Raw genomic sequence first — 24153 nt, 5'->3', positions numbered from 1 at the left:
TGTGGCAGCAATTTTAATAGAGGGGACTTCAATGACTGTAGCCTTAGCAGGGTTCGTGCACTTTACAGCATCAATAATTTACAGTAATTTAGTAGGGACTTAAAGGATATAAAACAATGCTATCGGAAGATGGCTTTATTGAACCCTTCTTCTGCGGCCAAATATTCTTTTAAGTATCCAGTTTCATTGAAAACACTGAACATCTGTCCGTCCTTCATACTTTCATTTATGCACAGGAAAGAAACTTTGTTCAACAATCTTAGTGAAATGAATTAGTAGATAACACTTGTTTTATTGCAAAGAAAACAAATTCTTTCCTTCCGTCTTCTTCTTAAAAATTGGTTTTATGACTTGACCAGAAAAGCATTTTATAGTTTATATAATACATGGTTTAAAACATGTGCCCAAGGACACTGCTCACATGTTGTTTTCTTGGTGTTTGTATAAATGAATATACCCAGTTCTGCTCTTGGTCACACCCTCCTAAAAACCCCAGTACATTTGCAGTTATTGTACATTTGCAGTTATTGTAACAGAATTAGCTTTGCAGGGCTAGGATGGGGAGCCGAGTTGAGTTACTGTGCCCTAACATCCTTTCTGGACACGGTGGGCAATGTTGTAACTTCACATTGCCTTCATCCTGGTTTCTGAAGGTGTATATGACAGTGAGCTCCATCTTTTTGTCTCAATTTACTCATTTGGTAACTCCCTGTCTTTGGAATCTCTTTACCAATCTTGTCTCAATTTAACAAAGAGATAATGCTATTAGCTTTATAAAATTAAAAATCCGTGCAGAGACGTGGGACTTTTATAGATCCCACTGTTATAAAGGCTCTGGTTGCACTCACCCTGTTTTGTTTATCACGTAATCTATGTGAGACATCATCCTCAAACTAACGCTTATGAAATTAGTTCATGTTACTTCGGCTTCTCATGTGGCTCCTTTTTTATGATTCTGTTCATCACTTGGTTTATAAAAAAGATAACAGGAAAAAAAAAAAAACAAATAAGCAAGCAGAAACTTTTCCATGGATATATTATTCGGAGATATTTGACATACATTCTCATATTTTGGATCATTTTCATTAACTTCAGAAATAACTCAATTTTCTTTAGAACCTACAGACTTTTAGGAGGATTTTTGGTGCTAATACCCTCTGAATTCAACTGAATTTAGTTAAGGAATTCTGAAAATTATAAACCAAGTGCTAGTCTCCCAGAACTCTTTCTATTCTCATTGTTGTCACAGGACATTTTTTTACATTACCATTACATAACTTAAATGAAGAACATAGGTCTAGTCATAGTCATAATCAATTTTCTGATTATGTAGAGAAGGAAAAAATGCTGGAGCATTAACAATTTTTAAAAGTACATTTAAATCATTATTCATTTATAGGGTTGCATTAATTTCTGAATAATGCAGCACTGCAGATGGATGATTCACAGCGATGTAAAGTCTTTTGTAGTCATTTAGAGCCTCATTATATGAATATATCACTCACTGTTTCCACCCACAGACACTTCTTGAAGTCATGAGGCAAAATCATTATCATGCAGATGAAAGGGAGTGCCTACCAAAACAAATAAAACAACAATTTTAATTAGGCTAATGTATTTAAATCCCCACAAGGTTATAAAAGCACACTTCCAGCCATTTCTAACACAAATGGATCAGGGCTCAATTCTTCCCAATTTGAAAAAGGGAGTACATCCAACTGCAGCCCCAACAGTGATCACAGCTCTCCTTAAAACAAGTCTCTGGTAAGTCAGCAGCAAGAAAACAGTATATCCACATTGACTGAAGAACATGCAGATTTAGCAGCCTAAGTCTTATTTTGGCATGTAAATACATTGAGAAGCAAAAGGAAATCCGAAACAGAACAGTAACGACAAAATGTAAGAACCTAGGGGCACTTGCAGAACCAAGAAACCACAACGGGATGGAGATTTGGCTCCCACTTGCTGACTCCTGCATTGTTTTGCTTTATTTCTATTTGATTATTGGAGGGATTCCTTCTCTTTACTTTTTTTGCATTGATTTCTTTCGTCTTTGTTTTGTCTTTGGAAAATATAATAACCTTTTGTTAGAGATAGAAGCATGTTATTAATGGAAGGATTTGCCTGCTGGGAGAGGCTAAAAGGCTTCATGAACCAGAAGCGATGCATTTGGTTTCATGAACATCCCCAAGGATGAGAGATGAGCAAGTCCAGGTGAAAAACAAGCATTGTTTTTTTTTGTTTGTTTGTTTTTTAACTATTTTTGTGTGTGTGCAGTTAATCATTTTTCACACTAAAAATATGAAAAATAGGAATCTCCATGCAATTACCTTTGGCAACACTTGTTTGAAAGAAATTTTATGTTTCAGGCAGATTTTGTTCAGTTGTTTAAATTTTCTGAAGAGATGAAGCATTTAATTACTTTATTCTTAGCTAACAGTTCATCATGTCTTCCTGTCGCAAAGGTACTTGAATTGTAAAAAAGCTTGATGCTCAGAATCTGCCGTGGTCTCTACTTTCATGACTATATTTAATCTGACACAACACCTGTACCTACCTGTTTGCAAGATTTCAAGACTTCTCTTGTACTTTCTCTCCAAACAGCCACGTTAAATGGGGAAGAACAACTCGTAATTTTTTTTTTTGGTTGAGAATTGAGGCAGGAGCAGTGCTGGTGGTCATAAGGGTTAGATCCATAACTGCTGATAGAAGGACAGGTGTATTCAGGAGGCTGGATTCTGCCACTAGAAACAAAGGCAAAAACATGTTGGCTTGCTGAAGGTACTACGATAATCCTGAACATAAATACTCCTGTTTTTATCAGTTTGGTATGAATACAAATTGGGTCTCATTTGGAAAGTGTGCATCTAGCAAAAGCTGTAGCTTCTGGCCATTAAAGGCATCATTAAGGGAAATGTAATATTCTGTGTTCAAAACCATTTTCTATATCAGGAAGTGAGCTAGAAATTATTTCATTTAGATAGTTCATTAATTATGCTGTGAACTAGCTTTCACAGCCTCAATTTCTCTCTGGATTGTCCTTTGCTAGGCAGAAGGTCCATTACTACCCCACGCTTCCGCTCCTCTCACCCTTCAAAGCTCATTGTGGAGCCATGGCTACTTGCATGAAAACTCTCCTGCTGCAGAAGTTGTTTCCTCTGAATTACAATAGCTTTGTGCAATTTTTGGTCACTCCTGATGATTAAATTATCACCTGAAGGGCCGTTCCTCCAATGCACTCAGGTACCTGCTTTGTGCTGGTATGTAGCAGCTGCAGAAAAGGCTACTTCCAGGTCCATGCACATGAAAGGCAATCAAGAAACTTTACACACAATTGATGTAAAAAGAGGCAAAGCTCTTAGGGGCATTTTTGATGAGGTAACGTTTTAAGATCAGGAAGATCAAATCTACATTATTACTGTAAAATGTTTTAAAAGCAAATAATGCAGGCTTACTGGAAATAGCTATGGATACACTTGTTCTGAACATTATAATACACAGAAAGGCTTCACATTGCCCAAGGTAACTGGGCACAAATACGGAAGGGTAGTATACCAGATCCCAGTGGCGGTACTGCCATCCTCAGACAGAGCTCCCTGCATACCATGGTCACTACAGAGAGATCTGGCCCTGGTAGCCCCAGCCTCCTATCACTTGCAGTGCAGAAGGAGCAGAGTATTTGCTCAATCCAAACTTTTCCTGCTCAAGAGAATGCACAGCGATCTCTCACAATGCTCACCACTTTCTCATGCTTTAGCCCCAAATGGTCACTGTGTGCTGTAGCCTTGACGTCCCACAGAGAGATCCGGAAATAGGGAGCACTTTGCAATTAACTGTTCCTACTATCTCCCACCTAGCGGTCATCTCTTTTAAACATATTTTTCAGAGTATTTCAAGAGATCATATGACAAGATGGCATGGCGGATGTGGTCTCTGTAGTGTTAGCACCAGCTACCTCAGATTATTGAATCTGAAAAGTCTCAGTTTCTGCATAAACAAGATTATTATTGCTCCTCCAAAATTAATAGCGTGCACAAATCAGAAGCGATACATGAGAACGTAAATGATGCAGAAGGCCACTAATAGCATAAAATTTTGCAGCTTAGTGCTCTGCTTGGAAACAGACAGCAGATTGATCTCCCCAAGGAAAGGCAGGTTATGGAGAAGTTATATTTCTATTACACAACATTTGCATAGAAATGATTGCTTCCTATGGAGCTTGATGTAGAAAGACAGGAAGAGAAAGAGGAACTGCAACTGTAAAACACCATGGCACCATCATTCTTTTTTCAAACATAGAAAGGAGGACTTGTTATATCCATGTGCAGTGGTAACAATGGTGTCAGTATGAAGATAACCTCAAATGTAACCACTTGGAAGCAATGCATGTTAATCACCTGCTGCTTATCAAAAACTAATAATGGTTGGTGCTGTAGTAAGGAAAAAAAAAAAAAAAAAGTGTATTTTTTAGTCTTTAAGGAAATTTGAACTTGTTTTTACATCCTTGATGAAATATGCAGTAGAGAAGCCAGGAACAGAACATGATGCTTTCACACTCACTTATCTCCCAGGCATATTTTAGGCACATGAGCAAGAAAACTTGAAAGCAAAAAAACTAGAAAGCTTAAAAAATGCTGCTTGTGTGGAATTAAAATAATTAGACACGTTTCTGACAGGGTTCATTAAGTATAGAAATGCTCTCTGGGAACAGAGAATTCCTTAATGGAGTTCACTGAGATCTGGGCAAGGAGGTTGAAAAGATCCCATTGAGGTGAGTGACAGTGGGATGGTGGCAGTGTCCTAGCACAGCCTGGAACAGCCAGGACATCCCTACAGCTTCAAGGGGATGGATAGAACAGTAAACTCCAAGCATCTTTGTCCAAGAGCAGGCTGGTTTTTGGAATGTTACAGAGAAAAAAAAATGAAAAGAGATGGTTTTGCTAATGGATGTGCTTTTCATGGTGGATTTAAAATCTCGTAGTTTAGATAGGCTTGCCTAGCTTTTATTTGTGATTGTTCATGCTTGTTTCCTAATTACTCCTTACCCACTGGAGAACGCAGCTATGTGTTTTATAAACCAAATGGGAAGCAGAAGTCATGGCAGGGCAGCTTACAGGAAGGCCAGGTGATTTGATGATTCAGCACAGTCGTTTTCCTGATGGAGAGCTGACCGGCAGAATGATCGATCGTGTGAATTTCTTGAGAAGTGTAATTTGCTGCACGAGCTGCATACTTCACGGACCTGAGACAGAAGCATATTCCCCCTCACTGAGGAGATTTTAGAGTGGAGGAGAATATTCTCATTGCAATTTTTGTTGTCGGGACAGATTACTTTCTCTTTTTCCATTCTCATTAAAAACTCTATCAAAAAGAAGTTTGAGACGTGAATGCACGTTTCTTACAGTTCACAATGTTCAGGGTGTAAGAATCTGATTATTCTACTGCTCTGTGATTTGGCTGACTACTATTTCTTCAAGTTACCATTCACTTTTCTGCATGGCAAAGAGACCTAATTAAGAAAGAGTTACATTTGCTCATCATTTCTTTCAATAGTACAGGTCAGACATGTCCTACTGTACCACTGAAGTTAAGTAGTATTAATCATACAATTGCTCGGGTTGGAAAAGACCTTAAAAATTATCAAGTCCAACCACAACCTAACTGTACTGCCCTAACTCTAACAACCCACTCCTATTAATCACTAGGTGAACTTACAAAGAAACCATTCCTTTTTTTGGTGTTGATTTTTCTCATATTCATGAGAATGAACCATGCAAGGTTGATTTCAGACATGAAAATTAGTGATTGAGGCAGAAACTCACTGCAGTGGGGGCTTTTCAAGATCCAAATGTTGGCTGCAATTTTAAAATAGCTGTTTTCGACAACTTAGTGGTCTTTCCACTCCAACAGCATCCTTCCCTTTGCTGAATATCTCAGATAAATTTAATGCTTTCTATAAACACCTTCTGAAATACTTTTCAATTTGTTAGAGTTGCTTTTCATAATTCTTATAATTTATGCAGCCATTGTGCAGAGTGCAAAGTATATATCCATTAACAAAGTATCTCTGGTGACATGTTGTCCTAACCTCTGAATATTGCTAAGATGAAATCCTCTCCCTAGCTGACATTTATATTAAACTGTTTGCAGTATTTATTAGTGAATATAAGTCCTGAATAAAATCAATTCCAGTTTAGCTATACAGCTTCTGCCTTGGAAGCCACAATATCCTGACAAAAACATATATCCAGGGAGGAGATTATAGATTACATGCACCTGTTTTTGAGCTTGCCAGGTTTGTCAGATCTAAGCACTGTAGGTTAATGTAAAATACTACCAGCATCCTGCGTGGGCAGAATTTTTATTAATAACATAAAAGAAATGCTGTGAAGCTTAGTTTATCTTGCAGCAATCTGATACATCCTCTCCTCAATGCTTATGGTTTGGTAGAGAAACATTTGTTTTAGAGGGGTTCTCCACTCTATTCGTTGGCACAAATAGGGAAATATCTACAATTGTACTCCTACAGGACTCTAAGAGCTTGTCAAGGTATACTAATTCCAAGGCTGTGTTGCAAGACCCCTCAGAAAGCTGTGGTTCTGATGTGACATTTCTTTTCCCATGATAGCCATTGTTATACACATAGAAGTGTGCTCCCTACAGAGACAGCCACAAGAAAACACACCCAAGAGACAGGTGACGTGATTACAGACAAAAGGTTTAACAGAATGCACACCAGGTACCCACTTAAACAAAAAAAGAATTGAATAACCATTATAGTTTACAGACCAAATTCCTGGATGTGTCTGTAACATGATGAAAAACGCAACAATGACAGCAGAGCAGCACGGTCTCAGGCCACAGCAAACAAGGATTTACTCAAATACAACAGAAGCAGGTGAAAAAATAAAAGAAAGAAGCAACTTACCTTCACAAGTCCTCATGCACATGAAGATCTCCAAAAAAAAAAAATACCCTTGCCTCCACTGTCAACCCTTCAATGAGGTCTGGGAAGGAATGCATCCTGGCTCCACCCCTTCCAGTCACTCAGGTACATTGCATTGCATGCACCTGAGCTTCCCTGAGTTGTCCCTGGCTTCCTACCAGGTGCTCCATCACTGTTTCAAGCCCTGGCTTAGCATTTCCACTACAGTGTCCACATTCAGAGGGAATCTAAGCAGTAGTATCTCATAATTAATACCTTCCCCTTGTCCCCTCCATGCATACACGATATCAGCTTTGAGTTTTGTATATCCTGGTGGGTTCTCTCTCACCAACACGTAGCCAGGCATGTTGCACCCCTATGCTAAAAGTCTGTTTGTGCCTGCATATAAAAGGAGCATAGTTGTAGGGCATTTAGCATGAGGGTTAAATGTTTTGAAAGTTGAAATTGCTGATTTTTCATTTACCTTCAATACCACTATGTGACATGAGCCCCATGGCACTTTAGAACCTGCCTAATGCTCACATCCCCCCTGGTCTGGAGTTAGAGAGAAAGGCGAAATGTTGTAATTTAGCCTTAAATCTCAAGGTTTCTAATTTCAACCACTTCATCTTCTGAATTTATTTCCCCCTATAACTTCTCTTCAGAATTCAATGAGGAAGCTCTGAGGCAGATAACAAGAATGATCCATCAGTTTGTCAGGCTGGGAAACAACATTCTGTTTGGGAGGTAAAATCACTGTGTATATGGTCTAACAAATTAGAAATTATTCAGTGAACTCGGGGAATTTAGTAATTGAAATAGAGCATTTCAGAGGGACTACCTTCTGCAGACGCACGGTTGTGAAAGCTTCTTTTTGTTCCTCTAACCCAATAGATTAGGAGAAAAATGAAGGAAAAGAGGTTTTTGGATGAGATATTCAGGGGCAGGAGGTGTGGCAGGGGACAGGTGGGAGCAGGGAAAGCACTTGACTCCTGCACTGGGACAGAAGGTTGAGCTGTGACTGGGTGAGACATACTGGTACCCTGGGTGAAACTGAACCATCTTCTACCTGGCATCAGCAAAAATCGTTAAGAAATCAGTGTTTCCAACCAATTTGTATCTGCCTAATGCTTCCTTTTCTCTTGGGTGGATTAATGAATCTGCTTTTTGCATTGCTCTGATTGTTTGAAGCAGTCATGGTGGAAGAACTCTGTATCATCTAAAAATGCAGGAAAAACAAACAGCTAACTGAGATATTTGGCTTTTACATTTGCTCAGGAAATTCCCAACCAAAACTGACAGGGACAGATTTGTCAGCTGCACTTATGCTGAGTTTTCCTGATTGTTTGAGAAGCACCAAAAGAGAGATTTAACATTTCCAACCAACTCTCTTGAGCACCTAAAAAGACTTAAACTGCAGAGTGCAAGGCCAGGCAAAGCATGAATCCACACCTGGAAATGAAGGATTGGCAAATCAGAAACATCTGAAGTGGGAATGGAGCTAGACATTTTTGTAAGATGAGGTACAATACGCACATTTCAATTCCCACGGTAGCTTTCTGAAAAGTATGAAATAAGATTTAATGTTTTCATTTGTTTACTTACACGTTTAAAGCAGTTTATTTTTTAGAGTGTCTGTAGCACACGTCACTGCTTGCTGATGTAATTTTCTTAAATTGCTGGCTGGTTTTGCAAGCCTCTATTTTCACATTTTTCTTTCAACTTTATATTTTAAGCTTATGTAGAAAATTGCCCATAAACTGAAGATATCTTCTCTGGAACTTACAACTTTGCTCTGTCTTCACTCTGGCAAAACACAGCAAAGACTTTTCCCTTTTAAATGAATGAGAGAAGTCATCATAAAAGATTTATTTCTGCTGCCCCATTTTTCTTATTTACTTCTAACATTCTACCCATTTGCCATGAGCTTCTTCACATTTCCAAAACAGCCAGTCTTCTGTGAGGACAAATTGTGCTATTTACTTCTGTTCCCAGAGGAAACTAATGGTGTAGTGGGTGAAATGTGCAGGACAATAAGGAGAACTGGTGCTGTGTATTCCCAGCTGGAGAAATATATCTTAAGTAAATTGCTCTCAACTGAAATCATGGAATGTCATGGAAGCAGAAAGTGATTTGTATTCTACTCTTTGTGTTTCTGAATCTCAGAGCCTGCCCGTGGGGAGGAAAAGGAAGGCCTGGGCATCGCTATGCAAATCATTTGCTTTTGCAGGGGGGAATGGCAAATGGCAAATGGATTTTTATTGTATTTTTCAAATGCAGTGTTTACTCCTCATCTTTAATATATTTCCCTGTTTTAAATCAAGAAGGGAACAGCAAATTATAAAGGAAAAAGAAATTAAGTCATTTGAAATTGCAAGTATAACTGTGCTGTCAACAGCTTAGCTCCCCGATTTGGGCTAAGCCTCAGTCCTCCACGCTTATCAGTTAATATTCTTGGGCTTGCTCGGTAAGGCTTGGCTTGTTTTAAAGTACACCAAAATCCAGGATTTGGGATGGATTTGTTCAAATTCCAGTTCTACTCCTTATTGGGCCAGGTCTGAAGCACACTGAAGTCAAAGGACATCTCCTTCAAACCCTCCTTCAGTCTCTCCGGTATGTGGAGACAACATTTTGCACGTGGAGCCTGCCTGGTTCATTCTGCACCTTTGAAGGGGTATTTTTAGATTTGAAGATAGAAACATGAAACGATAATTTCTAAGGTGCGTAGGTGCAGTGAGGCTCTTCCTGCGATGTTTCGGCAGTGCTGAAAAGTCATTTTCAAAAACCTCATTAGGTACCTCCACGCCTTTGAAATTCAGGCTTTTAGTGTTGCTATGTGTATTTAAGATGATTAGAAACGTCTCCCAAATGATCTTTTCCTACACTTCCTTTGCACATTGCATAATTTCATTTGACATTTTGTTGACAGTCACTAGTATATTCTTACGTTGAGTCTGGCAGCAGGTGAATCTTGATTAGGAATTTGCCATTTCCTTTGCAAATACGTACATCTGTATGCTAACATAATACGACTCTCGACGTCTCTGATATATAAAGAGTTCAATAAACAGGAAAGCAATTTCCATCATGAACATGGTTATTATCAGAATCTTATTTTTTTTTTAATTGTAGGAATGAGTTGTGGCTGTAAAGAGATTTCGATTGAACCATTTCTGTTTTCTGTTTCCTTCCAGGTTTCCTTGCAAGATGAATAAGTTATGTGGTAAGAATAAGACGTACTTTCCACAGAGCAGATGCTCCGTAAGCCTAGTGTGGATTGCCAGGATTTGAGCGCAGGCCAGGCAAAATTCATTTCCTAAATCCAAATAGAATTCTGGATGACTTATAGTATCAGTATGTATCTTTGAGAGAAGTTTAAAAGTTGAGGGGCTTGAGTTTTGCTTGAGAAAAGAAAACCTGAATCAACAGCTTTTCTGGGTGGGTATCGAAAAGTGAAAAACTCTGAGTTCTGAAGGCCACATTTCTGCCTGCCCCATCTGGGAGCTGGGACGCAATGGGGCAGCTGGAGCCTGGCAGCTTGCTGAGTTCTTTGCCTCTCTTGGGCTCAAACACACAACTGCAATGAGTCAGCAATTAGTTCTCTATTACTTAATGATTTCCTTCACCTAACTCTATGTAAGTAACTGTAAGAAAGAGAAAAGAATCATTCCATTGAACGGACAGGCCTATTCTCAACACAGAAAATGTCATCTTTTGTTGAACCAGAAGCTTCTTTTGCAACTTCTAGGATAACAATAAAGCAATTCCTATTTTTCACAGATTTTCTGTTCAAATTATTTACTATTTGGAACTAAGGGTGTCATTTGTTATGCATTTGAACAGATTTTCCTGTAATTGAGTCTTTGAATAGTTTAGGGGGTTATTTAGAACATAAATCATAGCTATGCATTAGGCAGAGGGAAGAAAAGGTTTTATTTAATTTTGCATACCACAGACCTGTAAAATTAAACAAATTGCAGAAGAAAACCAGCACAAGCCTTCTTCTGATATTACAGTGCAGCAAACATGCCATCTGTTACCAGCACTCTTCCTATCCACTGATGAGTCCCAAAGCACATAAGAAAAATGGTCTTTGTGAGACCCTCCGAGAAATATGTACCACCGACTTGAGAAATTGAATGAGGGTAATATTAGAATGTGAAGGTTCTGCCATGGAAATCCAGTTATGATCTCTTACAGGATTTATTATTGTTGCCTTGAGAACTTAGTGTGGAAGCAAGCCCTTCCCAAAGAGCTCAGTTTGGTAGGCAGTCTTAATGTAAACGCTACTGAGAACTTCACTTTTATTACTTTTGTTTCTTCCTTTCCTTTTGTAGTATTACTTTTCCTAGTGAGCTTTATGGAACTTTCCATAAAAATGCAGCAGATCTTGCTGACCCTAACATCTCAGAGGAAACATTTAACCATATGACATCAGACAATTGTTTGCATGGAGTTGACTTGAAATATTTGATATCAACTCTTCAAATATAAGGACAATGAAACTCTATACTTTGAGGAATGGAGATCAACTTTTTAACATTTTTGTATAAGTACAGACCTCCTCCATGCACATTATATGATGAGACATCTGATGGAATTTTACTTATCAAGAGGTGGGATATAGTTTCTTCTAAAGTCCCCTTTAATTTGAAGTTACGAAGCGATAAGCTCAACAGATACTTGTGTTGCTAGGTGAGCCCAAACCACCCCAGACAGCTAGTGGCTGGCTTCATGTTCATCTAAACTATTTTCATTAGCTTTTCTAACAAAACAAAAATCTTAAAAATGTCTTTATGTTTTACTCTTTAAAAAGAAGTACTTTGAAATGAAGCAGTGGGGAAGTAAAAAATAGAAACAAATTTGCTTTGAAATGTTGAAACAAAATAAAACGCTTTGATGTCTCCTAAAACTTTTTTCCTGAGAGGAGCCAATCTTTTGAATTATATACAAATAGTTCAGTTGGCCTGAATCTGCATTTTTCAACAGATACATTCTTAGACAGGCCAGTAGTAAATATGCACATTTAGGTGGTCTGTTTGAGCAAATGATTGTGCCGAATTTATTGTGTTGGTTTTCTTTAATGTTAAAAACAAAGGTATGGGTGTATCGCTCTAAGCAAGCTTTCACATTGTTCTGCAGAAGAAATTGCTGCGTAGAGTACTCAGACATATATCACAAACTCTTCTGACAGATCCTCTGTAGTTTTGGAAATTCCTGTACATACACCTCTAAATAAAGATATACATGTCAGGATAAAAGAATCATTTGTATTTATGTATATGAAAGCAAATCTCTTTTTTCAAAGCAAGATACTCGTGTGCTTTCCATTTTTTTATTTTCTTTCTTCTATTTTTAATACCCTTTTCTTTAGGTTTTATATAACGTATGTATTTGACAACATAGTCTGGCTGAGACTAATTTAATGGGAAAGGCAGACATTCTTATTTTTAGATACGTGATCTAAGTAAATGTTGAAAAATGTACAGTAAAGCAAAGTTTTCTCTTACAGCATTTCTATTCTCATGCTATTTCACAAGGTTTCTTGTTTTCTTGCTTGTTGTGAAGTCAACACATCTTGACATTTTGACAGCTTATTTTATTGTTAAGGGGGACACCTAAAGACAAAAATATACACGCCGATGTATCTTCTTCTCCCTCTTAGCCAATACAAAATGTATTGTTAATTTTTGTCACTGATTGTAAAAGATTTTGATCTGCTGGATCTTTTTCTATATATGCAAAATAATTTTTAAAAATATTCATTAAAAACCAAGCATAGCTATGCATGAAAGCCTTGATCTGAACTGACAAAACGCAAGGGATCCCAGTTAAAGCAGCTACAGATTTTCCCATTTTGTAGCACATCTGTTTCTGTAGCCAACACACATTTCTGGCCCCATAATACCTGTCCTAAATTGGATAAACATAAGGTAGAATGACAGTTTTGCATAAGTGACTCCAAATAGCACGGTGTTAGTTCAGCTGAGGCCACATCTTGCAGCAATATTACAGAGTCCCAATTTTTTGGAATCCAAAGTATATTATCCAAATAATGGAGTTGTATAAAAATATTCTAAGTCCAAAATTAACAGCATATACGTATATGCACACATACAATATCATGCTTCTTCTTGCTTTTATTTGTACAGGTACTGGGTACATGAATTAAATAATCTTTTCACATATTTAAACGACCCATCTAATCCAAGGATTCAGCATTGCAAACTCCTACTGAAAAAACTGCTGCCATGTGGTTTTTAATTCCTTGAGATGTTCTTTTTTCCTAATGGCAAGAACACGCTGAAATGTTTATCAAGTCTTATTCTCTTCCCTGAGAAACTCAAAGTATAATTATGTTTCATAATTATCCGCCATTGCCTCTAACAGCATTGTTCACCCTCTGGACCTGTTGTTCTGTTGCTATTCTACCTGGCGCAGTGAAATTCTCTTCAGCTTACTTAAACAATATTAATCCCATAAAAAGTGACTCAGATAACGCCACCAGCAAAGACACAACATTCTCATAATATCTTGCTTATGCTATGGCATAATGTCCTCTTGGCTGTAATTAAGTTATGTCAAGAGGATTGTCAATCTGTGGCTAGAAGCACAGCAGTAAGGTATGAGGTTGTTACATTTCTGCCTTGGTTACCAGCTCAGATGAGCATTCACCCTCACTGTGCCTCTGGGAGTATTCTGGGAGCACCTTCCTGTCCTGCTGAGCACCAGGCTGGGCCTGCATGTTATATGGGAGGGTGGCTCATTTGGGCCTGGCTGCCCTGCCCCTTCAACCATGTGAAGGACAACAATACTGTTCTGGTTTGTATGTGGCTATCAGGGTCCAAAATTTGCTTTTAATTAACAGGAGTAGTGCTATTAATCATATGTGGAATGTCACCCACTGAAACCAATGCTGGGAGTAAAAGAGACTCGATTTGGTCATCTGTTCGTTCTACTAGCATACTAAGCCTGTGATTCATGTAGCTTTAAATGCTAGATTTAGTTCATTATCTATTTAAGACTCAAAGCAAACCACTATATTCACTGTATTCTCTTCTTCATACTTTAATTATTACTTTAGCAGTTGGCAAGAACTTCAAATGTGCTGCACCACATCCTTTGTTAGTGGTAATTCTTCATATTATGTAGCTATCTACTTCTTTCAAAATGGTGAAGTAATAACATCGGTGATCACAATTCCTAAAGATTTGGGAATTTAAAATATTTTACAAAAATTGTCTTCATTTTAACACAATCTTTGCCTTTTTCCTTGAGTCAGCTTTTGAGTAGAAGCATTTGGGAAAGCAAGATGCTTGTATATTTATGAGGAATTGGGTCCATTTAAACTTAGGCCACACTGCAAATTAAAGGTGTTTGGTCTTGTGTTTGTTGTCTTTAGATGTATCCAATTAAAAAATAAAAGAGGCCATGGAATTGAGGTGAAATGTAGAGCTCCAGAATTCGAGGTGATTCTGGAGATTGCGTTCCTTCTCATCCATGCTGTAGTCTTTGTAAATAAAATGACTGTATATTCCATGTCTTCATTTTCTGAAAGCCAATCCTGGTTTCTTGTGTAAAAGCAAGCTTACGAATTTGCAGTGAATGCAAATTAAAGTTCTTGATACTGGATGTACTGTCCATCTCCTCTTTCAAACATGAGTCTTTCTTTACCCCAAGTATTCAAGATCTACATGAAATTCTGTGGGTGGCATTTAAAAACAATGTACTCCAAACTGAAGTTAGCTTTCATTATTGTTAATTGCCTCCTACAGAAGTTCAAGTGGATTTTGAATTGAGGAAGGTACAAGAATATCTGAAGTGTTCTGGTATTAAAAAAAAAAAAAAGAAAATGATTGACAAATTGCATTTGTACATCGAAAGCCCTCGCTTTTCTGTGTTAAATACTTAGACTATATTGTGCTCTTCAGAAATGGAACTTCATTTCTGAGTGTAATCTTATTTCATCATATAAGATAATCATAATTTTTTCCTTTCAGAATAGTTTATTAGGATGTTGGAAAACAGTCAAACGTTTAGCATATTTTGACTGCAAATAGGGAAAAACTATTAATATTTGATGATAATATTTCTGTAGTAGACCAAACAAAATTCTCTGCAACGTGAAGTAAAATGCATAATAGCTGAACCTGCAGAGGAAATGCCCTGAAATCAGTATGAAATTATCTCATTTTTAATAATGTGGTAAATCATGTGACTACTATGGCAAATATTGTACATAGTGAACTTGGATTTTCCATATGTCATGTTCAGTTGGAAAATGAATGATCTGTAGGCAGAAGGGGAAGACAGAATATGCTCAGAGAAGGGCTGGAAGGCAGAAGAAAGTAGCTTCTGCCACTGTAGGGATGCCATACATACCTACTCAGTATATCTGTAATCTAATGAGATTACAACCACAGAAAGAACACGTCAGCTTTCCCACAAACAAGGTGTATTTTGTAGCATTTCTAACAGGCAAAAGGGTGGATTTTAACTTGAAACTTCACACTAAAGTTTCCACTGGTGCATTTTGCTTTTTATTGTTTTCAGCAGTGATAGGTTCATGTAAGATTTTATTTGATGGTAGAGAGAAATGGAAATGTGGGGAAAAAGTCACCAGATCAGACAGAGCTTTTAAAAGCTCTCTCGATACAGATTGAAGTGGTTTTAGCGATAAATTCAAGGAATACAAGTAGAAAAGCACAAGCACACTTGTTTATAAGATAAAGTTGTGCATAGCTGCCTCTTTAAAAGTTTGAAGAAAGAAAAATGTGAAAAATTAAAGCATAAAATACCTGTTGGGAGGTACCATCACCAGGTGTGTGGGTATTTGCAAGTCAAGGACTTCTCACCTGTGGATTTTCTCCATCAGATTAATAAATGTTGCTCCTTTCACCAGTTATTTCAACTGTCAGCACAGACTCAGTTTGTCAAATGGGGTAAGATACCATTGCAGGAACACAGAGTGTCTTCATGAAGAGGTTTGGTGACGTATTTTGTCCATATAAGCTCTGTAACACAAATAAAATTTCAGATATACTTGTAAAGAAGTGATGATTTCTCCCTAGGCTTATTTTCCCTGGAGAATCCTCTCTTCAATACCTTTCTCTTCATTATTTAAGAATTTCCAAACTTTTTTAATCTGGTTTTTAATCATTTTAGCTAAAATTCATATCTGTGTAAAACCCAGAGGTGTTTCATGGTTGAACTGGGAACGTATAAAATTCCCAGTGTTCTTCAGATGTCACCTCTTTTTCAGGAGAAGAACCCTGGCAGTTCTAACAGGGAAAAGATTAAAGAGCTCCACAGCAAGCATATCAAATAATTGCTGATTTCACAATAGTGAGGGGGAAAAAAAGAATCCTACAATATTTAGCAGAAAGGCAATAGGATTTATTACTACCAAAACCACTGAGTCAGCACAGTAAGCCTGCACATCTCTCTTGATCACATAACCTCACATTTCTACAAGTAAATGTGCATTCTGAGCTCTCTGTTTTTTCTCTTAATGCTGCTTCTAACTGCAGGTTCAATCCTTCTGTGAGATTGAGTATTGGTTTATATTACTAATTTGCTCACCACTTTTCTAGCCTGCTTAAACCATCTGCTGCACCCCACCAATAAGCCACAAAAGCTGTTCAATCCTCAGTACCAGCAACCACCCAGGAAACCTCTCTGCAAGATTTACAGGAAGATTTGCAGGGAACTGACAGAAGATCCTCAGCACAGCAAATGATGTTTTCTCAATATTCACCCATGTGTATTCAAAGTGCCTGAGGACAGCCGGGATGTGTGATGGATTTTGCTACAGGGGCTAAGTTCTGGTCCTCACTTGTGCACATAAGAGTAACAGTGGGAAAACTGCAGATGGTTGCTGTTGTTTGGTGGGCTTATCTGTGGCTTTTTTTTCCTTTTCTGTTTAATAAATAAATAAATAAATAATCATCAGAAAGAGCTGCATGTATCTCACAGTCAGCCACTGCTCAGCCAGTGTTCAGGAGCTAGTAAAGAATTGTGGTAGAAAGATTTTCTTTTCCTCCTTCCTCACCAGTGGCAAAATCCATTATACCAAAAGTCAGAAATTCCTAAAGAGACAGAGAGAGAGAAGGAAATTGTTTGGAAAAGTCTGTCGGAGAAGGAGTGCTGTGTTGTATGCATCTCGTGGATGCAAACCAACGTGCCATTGAGTGCACAGGGTTTTCATTCAGTGCAGGGGAAAGCTTTGTCTCTGCCATGCCCTTCCCTCCAGCCATCACTTAGCCTCTTCACCATGGGCTAATAGCATAGCCTTGTTTGGGGAGTCAGTCCATGGCTTGTACAGGGAAACAACTGCTGCAGTTCAGCAGCAGAGGACTATGCACTGAGGACATCTCAGGCAACACATCTGAATGCATGAAACCAATTTCTGTTGTTTGTTTGAACACAATTATCAAGAAATGAAAATAAAAAGCCATTTTGTTCTTCACTTCTTCAAGCTTCTCCGTATTTGCACCACAGATCTCTGTAGTAGGTTTCTGAAAGCCCAATGTTTAATTAAATTAAATGTTAGAAGTGGATTTGATCTGATGATGAATGCCTTGGAGTCTGCTTACTGACTTCTTTGGAGGAGGTCATAAAATTGTTAGGTCATGCGTGAAGTTAAATTCTCCCATTTTCTGCTCTTTGCACTTTAAAGACGTTTTACTATATTCTTTCATTTTTTCCCCCATTTCTGTTTTGTAAGAATACTTTGCCTGTTTCACTAATACCTTCTGGCATGTCAAATTTGTTACATTCTTTCCCATTTGTCCCAACTCTTTCGTTTTATTTTTAAAAATGGGTGGAGTGGGAGGACTTTCAGAGTCGGCAGATGTTCTGACAAGAAAGCTGCTAACAATAAATGTGTTTGCAGGGTCTAGCAACTTCCAGCATGCAAGGGTTTCAGTGGGTGGTGGTAGATTTGCATCTAACGTGGGCCATTCCATCGGGAAGCACTCTGTCCTGCTGTTGGATGGCATTGCTGGGAGAATCCAAGGTGATGGAGTGGTGCTTGCAGGATTGATCTGAGCCCAGGGGCTGAGTCCCTACCAGATCAATCCAGAACAGATGATTTCCACTTCAGTGAGATGGGAAAGTGGTTCCATGCAGCTTGGTTAGATCTAATATAGCTGACAAAACGCTGGATTTCTGAATACTCTCCTCCAAACCCAACTCTTGGTGAAAGTTCCAGCGCCCAACGACGCTGTCCCAAAACCAGAGTCATTCTGAGTAACACATTATTCTCCCAGCTTCTCATCCTGAGGTTATTTCTAATCCTTTTCTGCAAAATGCAGCCTAGCTAAGCTATTAAATAAGGAAGAGACTGCAGAGCACTAAAAATATTTGAATTGCTGCCTTTTCACATTCTGTCACTGCTGCCTAATGGGCCTTCAGAAGCGAGTTCATTGTTTCCTCAGCACATTGTGCTGTGAGGCCTTGCAGATAGATTTCTTCTGCCCCCAAAAGTCCTATCTGTGCCCCGCTGTGGATCAAAATGAATGCTGATTTCAAATTAATAAAGCAGGCTGCATTTTTCTGACAGCCTATTCACTTCAGTAATACCGTCACCTATTTCTTGGGATGGGTTTCTTTCCCAAGTTGTCAATTAGCTGAAGACCAAGCGCACTCTCCCATCATCTTCATTTCTGTGACCAGATCCGATCCTTCTGGGTACATCATTTGTCAACACGTCAGCAACGTGAGCTTGCTGGGGGGTTTTATGAGCCTGAAAATATTATTAAAAGATGTTCTTTCATTATTGAGTGTAGGTTTAAACCAAATGCTTTTGAAGTAACGCTGTTAGGCTTTGGAAACTTCTGAAGTTGACAACAAAAAAGACAACTTGGAAGTTGAAATTCTTTTGTTTCAGCAATAATGCTTTTTTTTTTTTTTTTTTTTTTTCCCCCCTGTTGCCAAAATGTGTGACTTGAAATTAAAAAGAAAGAAAAAATTGTCTTGGTCTTCCTATTTTTCTTCAGGAAGAAAACTCCTTTCCCAGTAACAGATACCAGGGTGCAATGCAGTGATGTTCCCATCCCGAGCAACGAGATTTTGGGAGGCTTTATTTGGCTGACCATTCTCCTTTTGTATATTTCCCTGTCTCTTTGCTCTTCTAGTAGCACAGCAGTAAAAACTTAAATTGTACTCGAAAGTTAAACCAAGTAACAGCTCGCTCATCTTGCAGTAAAAGCTCACTTTATTCCATGGATCCTGTTTAAATTAAATATTTATAAGGTACCTATAAAGTAAATAAGAATTAAAGCAAGGTATTTGCTGTAAAGGGACTGAAGGACTTAAGTTTCTCAGCAGCATTTTCTCACTGCTTACAGCCTTTCTTGTCTGTTTGACTGCTGCGTGTTTGGGGAACTGCTGCAGATTTGCTACGGAAGAGCAGTATTTTCCTCTACAGCAGATATGCAGTGCTATCTCTAGTGAGCATCTCAGCATGAGGATGATGCTCTCATGCACATCTTGTGATAAGTGCATAGCTGCTACTTTCTATTTTACGCGACAGTGAAACAAATGGATTTCATTTTTTTTTTTATATACAAAAAATTGAAAATGACTTAAAAATCATAAAATATCAAGCTGCAGGAATTACTTGTCACTGTTATTGAAGGTAATTACAAAAATATTGAGACTATACAACTTTAAGCCTTGTATTACAGAGGAACAGAGGTATTAAATTCCTCAATAATTTAAAACAAACTCCAAAGGACAAAGGAAACACTTGGAATGTAGCCATACATCTAGGATGTACCCATACATCTACAAAACCAAGCAGGGCTCTGGAAAGTTATCCATGGGACTACGTGGCATATAGGTAACTGTTCCATTCTAAGCACAAATGTCCATAAAAACGAATATCCTCCATCTCTAAACATGTTAGCTTCTTACAGAGTCACCGTTATATGAAAATAGTGTTGTTTGTAACACTACAATAAGTTATTTTTAATATCTGCATTATACATATGCAGAGGAAGAGAGAGGAAAATGGCATCTTTTGTCTGGCAACTAAATGTTTCCCAGTGGACACCATCAGTTTTCTGGAATATGCAAATGGATGTCTCTGTGAGTAAATATTTAACATCATAGACACTTTTTGTAAAGATATATGCTATACATGAATATGCAATCCACATTTCTAGCAGTTGGAAATACTTCCTCTCTGGGACCTTGTTTCCACACAATTTAACAACAACAACAACAACAAAAAAACCAACACACAACCAGGACATTATGATTCATTACTCAATATGTAAAGGAATTTTCACACAATCTATGTTGGAAATGCATAACTTCAAATTTTGACATTTTCAGTCCACAGTCATTAAAAGAAAAGCTCATTTTTATTTTCTTTCCTTTGTTTAAGGAAAAATCATTTCCTTTTTCACCCATATATTTATGTGTATTCTCATAAATATGCATTATGGTTCGCTGGAAAAGATATTCACTAACATCTATTAGTAATAAATAAATAAAAGTCTCAAAGGAATTATCTAGCAGTAGGTGGATAATTCTAACTTTTGTTCTTCCCTTGCAAGGAAATACTGAATAGAAGGAAAGCATGAATTAACTCTCCAGGACTGTAATGCAAGGCTTGATAAGAAATGCATTAAAATGCATTATGAGAGGCAAAAACCTGACCCAAAATTCTTCTCATAAGATATTATGAGTGGTTCTATTTATATATATTATATCTGTTTAGAACGAGCCTGGCTAAACCATGTTTATAAGCATATCTTCAGGTGTAAAAATGACTGGGTCAGATTTTAACTACAGACTGACATTCCTTGTGCTCCTATGCACTTTAACTTCAGGTATGTTGGCAGTGTTCCTTACCACTGTGTCACCCAGACCTGCCACATCTCAGAAATGTTAATACACTTGATTCATGTTTAAGGCATGCTATAAAATTCTTCTCTGAGCGCAAGCACTTGAGGTGTTGCCCCAATGACCTAAAAGCCTCTGAGCTCTTCTCTTGAGCAAAACACAACCAGCATAAGGATGCTCAAAAAAGGGATTTAAGTCAACTTTGCTGTGCCAGACTCCCAATTATCTCCCTATTTCCTCAGCAGTATTATTTAGCGTGCGTTTAGCAAGCATTCAATAAGACCTTTCATTAATGATCATCTTGTTACTATCCATTAGTTTCAAAAATAATTTCATTTCTGTTTTTATTAGAAACATCTCTTTCTGTTTTGTTTGCTAGATGCTGCCACGCAGAAGATGCTAAGATGACAAGAGCATGTAGCAAGCTCTGTCAGGAGCTTTGCTAGTGAAGAAAACATCAAAACTTCCATTGGTGGCCAACACCCCCAGCCTATGCCAGCTCTCACCATCAATGTTATTGCTTACTTGTGAACTTACCAGTCAGCAGAGGGAAAAATCCAGTTAACCTATGGCAGTAGTCACCTCAGCATTGGGTTGTTCCAGGAGCAAGGCATTTTCTCCATGTTTCTATTTCAAATTTTGGAAATTTTAAAGTCTCCTTGCATTATTGCTGCACAAATGAAGGAAAGCACATTGGAATTGTTTCAGAGGCTGACACACAATCACATAAATACAGAAAAAGAGAGATACACGCAGAAAGAATGGTGATATCTCCAGCTGCATTCAGTGTCCCTTTTGAATCAAAACATTCAGCCTTGTCTGTAGGATGTTCTATGATAAAACACACTGAGACCTCAGTTAGTAGTTCTGTTTCACACCATTTCATCTTTCTGGGTCTGTCGTCCTTATGTGCAGCTCTGCCCTCTGATCTTCTGAGAAACCATTCTCTCTGTGGAAGGATTCCTGAACAATTTTATAGGCAGAGTTCTATTTATTTTTACATGTATACTAGGTAAGGAAATAGTCTCCACATGGAAGATGATAGTGAAAAAACTAGAGTGGGATTTATGATGAAAAAGGGCATTTCCAAAGAGAAAAAGTAACTTGATAAGTGCACCAAGCCTGAAACTGTCACACTCATTATAAATTGCTTCAATCAGTGCAGTACGTAGCTCGAAACTTGGAGCAAGATGGGACAGGTATTACTAGTCAATGCATAGTGAATTTATTCAGAATTTCTGTTCTGAATTCATCCTAAAAGGTATTAAGGTTCTGTTACCTGAGCTTATATCAAAGTAAAAATCACTAAATGCAAGCACTTAGACCTGAGATAATTAGCAGGTTATAAATGTGAAGCTGTGCAAAAAAACTCTTCAGACTATGCTGAAATTGTACTTTAACATGTTTGGTTGGCTTTTTTTTTTTTTTTTGCTTTATGTTAATATAATATTTTGCTTGTATTATTTGCGTAACCACATGTTCTTTTGAGTAATAATTAAATTGGGTATCTAAGGGAAGACTTGATGATATGTTGGCAGGAATGTTTCCTGTTAGATACAAAATTTTTACAGTTCATTAACAGACTCTCTCTATAAATGATAGGTAATTTGGGATTGGTACCTACCTTAGTGACACAGCTGGTTGCATGTCAAAGTACTCTGGCTGCTCTGTCTGAGAATTTAAGAGCTGTTTTTCTGTTCAGCCCCTTTTTGCATTAGCAGTCATCCAGACACTTGTCACCAGCAGAAGCACGCTTCAGATTTGTATATAAAGCCTGCTGAAACCCAGAACAACCCAGTTGTCACTTTTCCCCCTCTTACATCACCAGAGATTGTTTGCAGGATCAGAGGGAGGCAGAAAAGACAGACATAAGCAGGTGTAATGCTGAAAAAAGTGCCAGTCACAATAAGCAGTTTGTCATCGTTTCCTTTTTAGCTTTTATTGCTGATTTAGTCATCTTGAGTTTTCCGAGTCCCAGCAGAAAAGTGGAACGTCTTTAACGGTGTCTGTCACCCAGAGGGAGTAACCTAAAAGCACAGAAGGAAGTGGGATGTTTCATCCCTCTGCTCCCACTGGAAAGAATGATCCCTTTGGCCGCTCTCCCTGCATTCTGTCCATGCAGAATGGATTTTCTGAGCGGAGAAATGGTGTAAATCCAGTAATAGACTTTGCTCTTTGCTGACAGGCAGTGCCAACTGGACCTCTGATTTAGTCAGTGAGGTCAAGTGAAAGCTCTGGGCAAGCTGACCACAGCACGCGGAGTATGTTGGCCCAAGCCTATCCCTGAAGTGGTCAGGCAGTTAGACTTGATCTTTGTAGATCCCTTCCAACCAAACTACTCTAGTCTACTCCATTCATTAGTATTATACCCAAGATATCTTCAGTGGTTATATTCAAAAACTAAAGAATAAACAAGGTGAATAAAACTATCCTTATGGACAAAAAAAAAAAAAAAGAAGCTATTTCACATAAGATATAAGGTGTAGTTATGCAAGAGAGAGGAGAAATAGGACAAGGATACAAGAAATGGGGTAGCTATCCAAGAGTTCAAAGGTAGGCAGCTGATCAAAGGTTAAATACAAAAAGGAATTATTGTATTCAAGTTAAAGATAGGACACGTTAACCTAAATAGAGGTTTGGCTTCAATTAAAACTCTTGCAAAAAGCTTTCGTGCTGTGGGTAAGTTCTGAAAGTCAGGCAAACTTTTTTTATGACTTGAAATGTTATAAGGAAAGAGAGTGAGAGATTAGGCTATCGGTGAAGAATGGGATATCTCAATTTTCATTTGAAAATGCTTCGAGTTATAAAAGGTAGAGGGCAGAACTGATTAGATCCATTTAAAATTGCAGTGTGCAGAGGTGGCATGAAAATATTTCCTTTTCTTAAGTTAGAGGTGGAATAGGTAGAACCCTTAAAAGCATTTTCTCCAGACTGATAGCAGCAGAGCGAACAGAAAGGAAAGGCTTGCAGTGAAAATGAGAAAAGGAGGAGCTGAGGGAGAGATTAGCTCAATTGTGAGAGGAATTTCATTAAAGGAATCAGATGAAAACTTGTAGAGGAAACAAGAGCTGCCTGGTATAAAAAAAATAACAAAACATGCTTCCAAAGCATCACTGCTTGTTTCAATAGAAAATGAATTGGAGAATATTGAATAGCAACAAATTAATCTGAGAGTTTGTATATGCAGCGCAGGATGTTCCATTTTCTTTTCATTCATTATTGAATATTGGGAAAACACAGAATTTTGAAACATCAGAAAAGCCTGTGATTGACCCTGCTGGAAGAAAGTGACTAATTCTGGTTAGGCCTTTGGACATCATCTTGTTATAAGAGCAATCCACAAATAAGCAATTGGAAGCATGCTGCATCATCTG

The 24153-nt window shown here is 38.0% G+C and overlaps 1 long non-coding RNA gene across 2 annotated transcripts; it reads right to left on the bottom strand.

The window, feature by feature from the left end:
- Positions 1-330: 330 nt before the first annotated feature.
- Positions 331-23973, bottom strand: LOC116217031 (uncharacterized). 2 transcript variants are annotated; one of them, XR_004160875.2, is made up of 6 exons: positions 22404-23973; positions 21317-21449; positions 18515-18671; positions 15781-15939; positions 2558-2744; positions 331-1574 (listed from the first exon to the last, which is right to left on the bottom strand). It is a non-coding gene; the product is annotated as an uncharacterized LOC116217031 (long non-coding RNA). The 2 variants fall into 2 exon arrangements; XR_014885544.1 differs by lacking the exon at positions 18515-18671.
- Between the last annotated feature and the right edge of the window lie 180 nt (positions 23974-24153).

This window comes from Meleagris gallopavo, chromosome 11 (assembly GCF_905368555.1).
Source record: "Meleagris gallopavo chromosome 11, MGAL_WU_HG_1.1, whole genome shotgun sequence".
NCBI lineage: Eukaryota > Metazoa > Chordata > Aves > Galliformes > Phasianidae > Meleagris > Meleagris gallopavo.
This window is presented reverse-complemented; position numbering and strand designations above follow the sequence as displayed.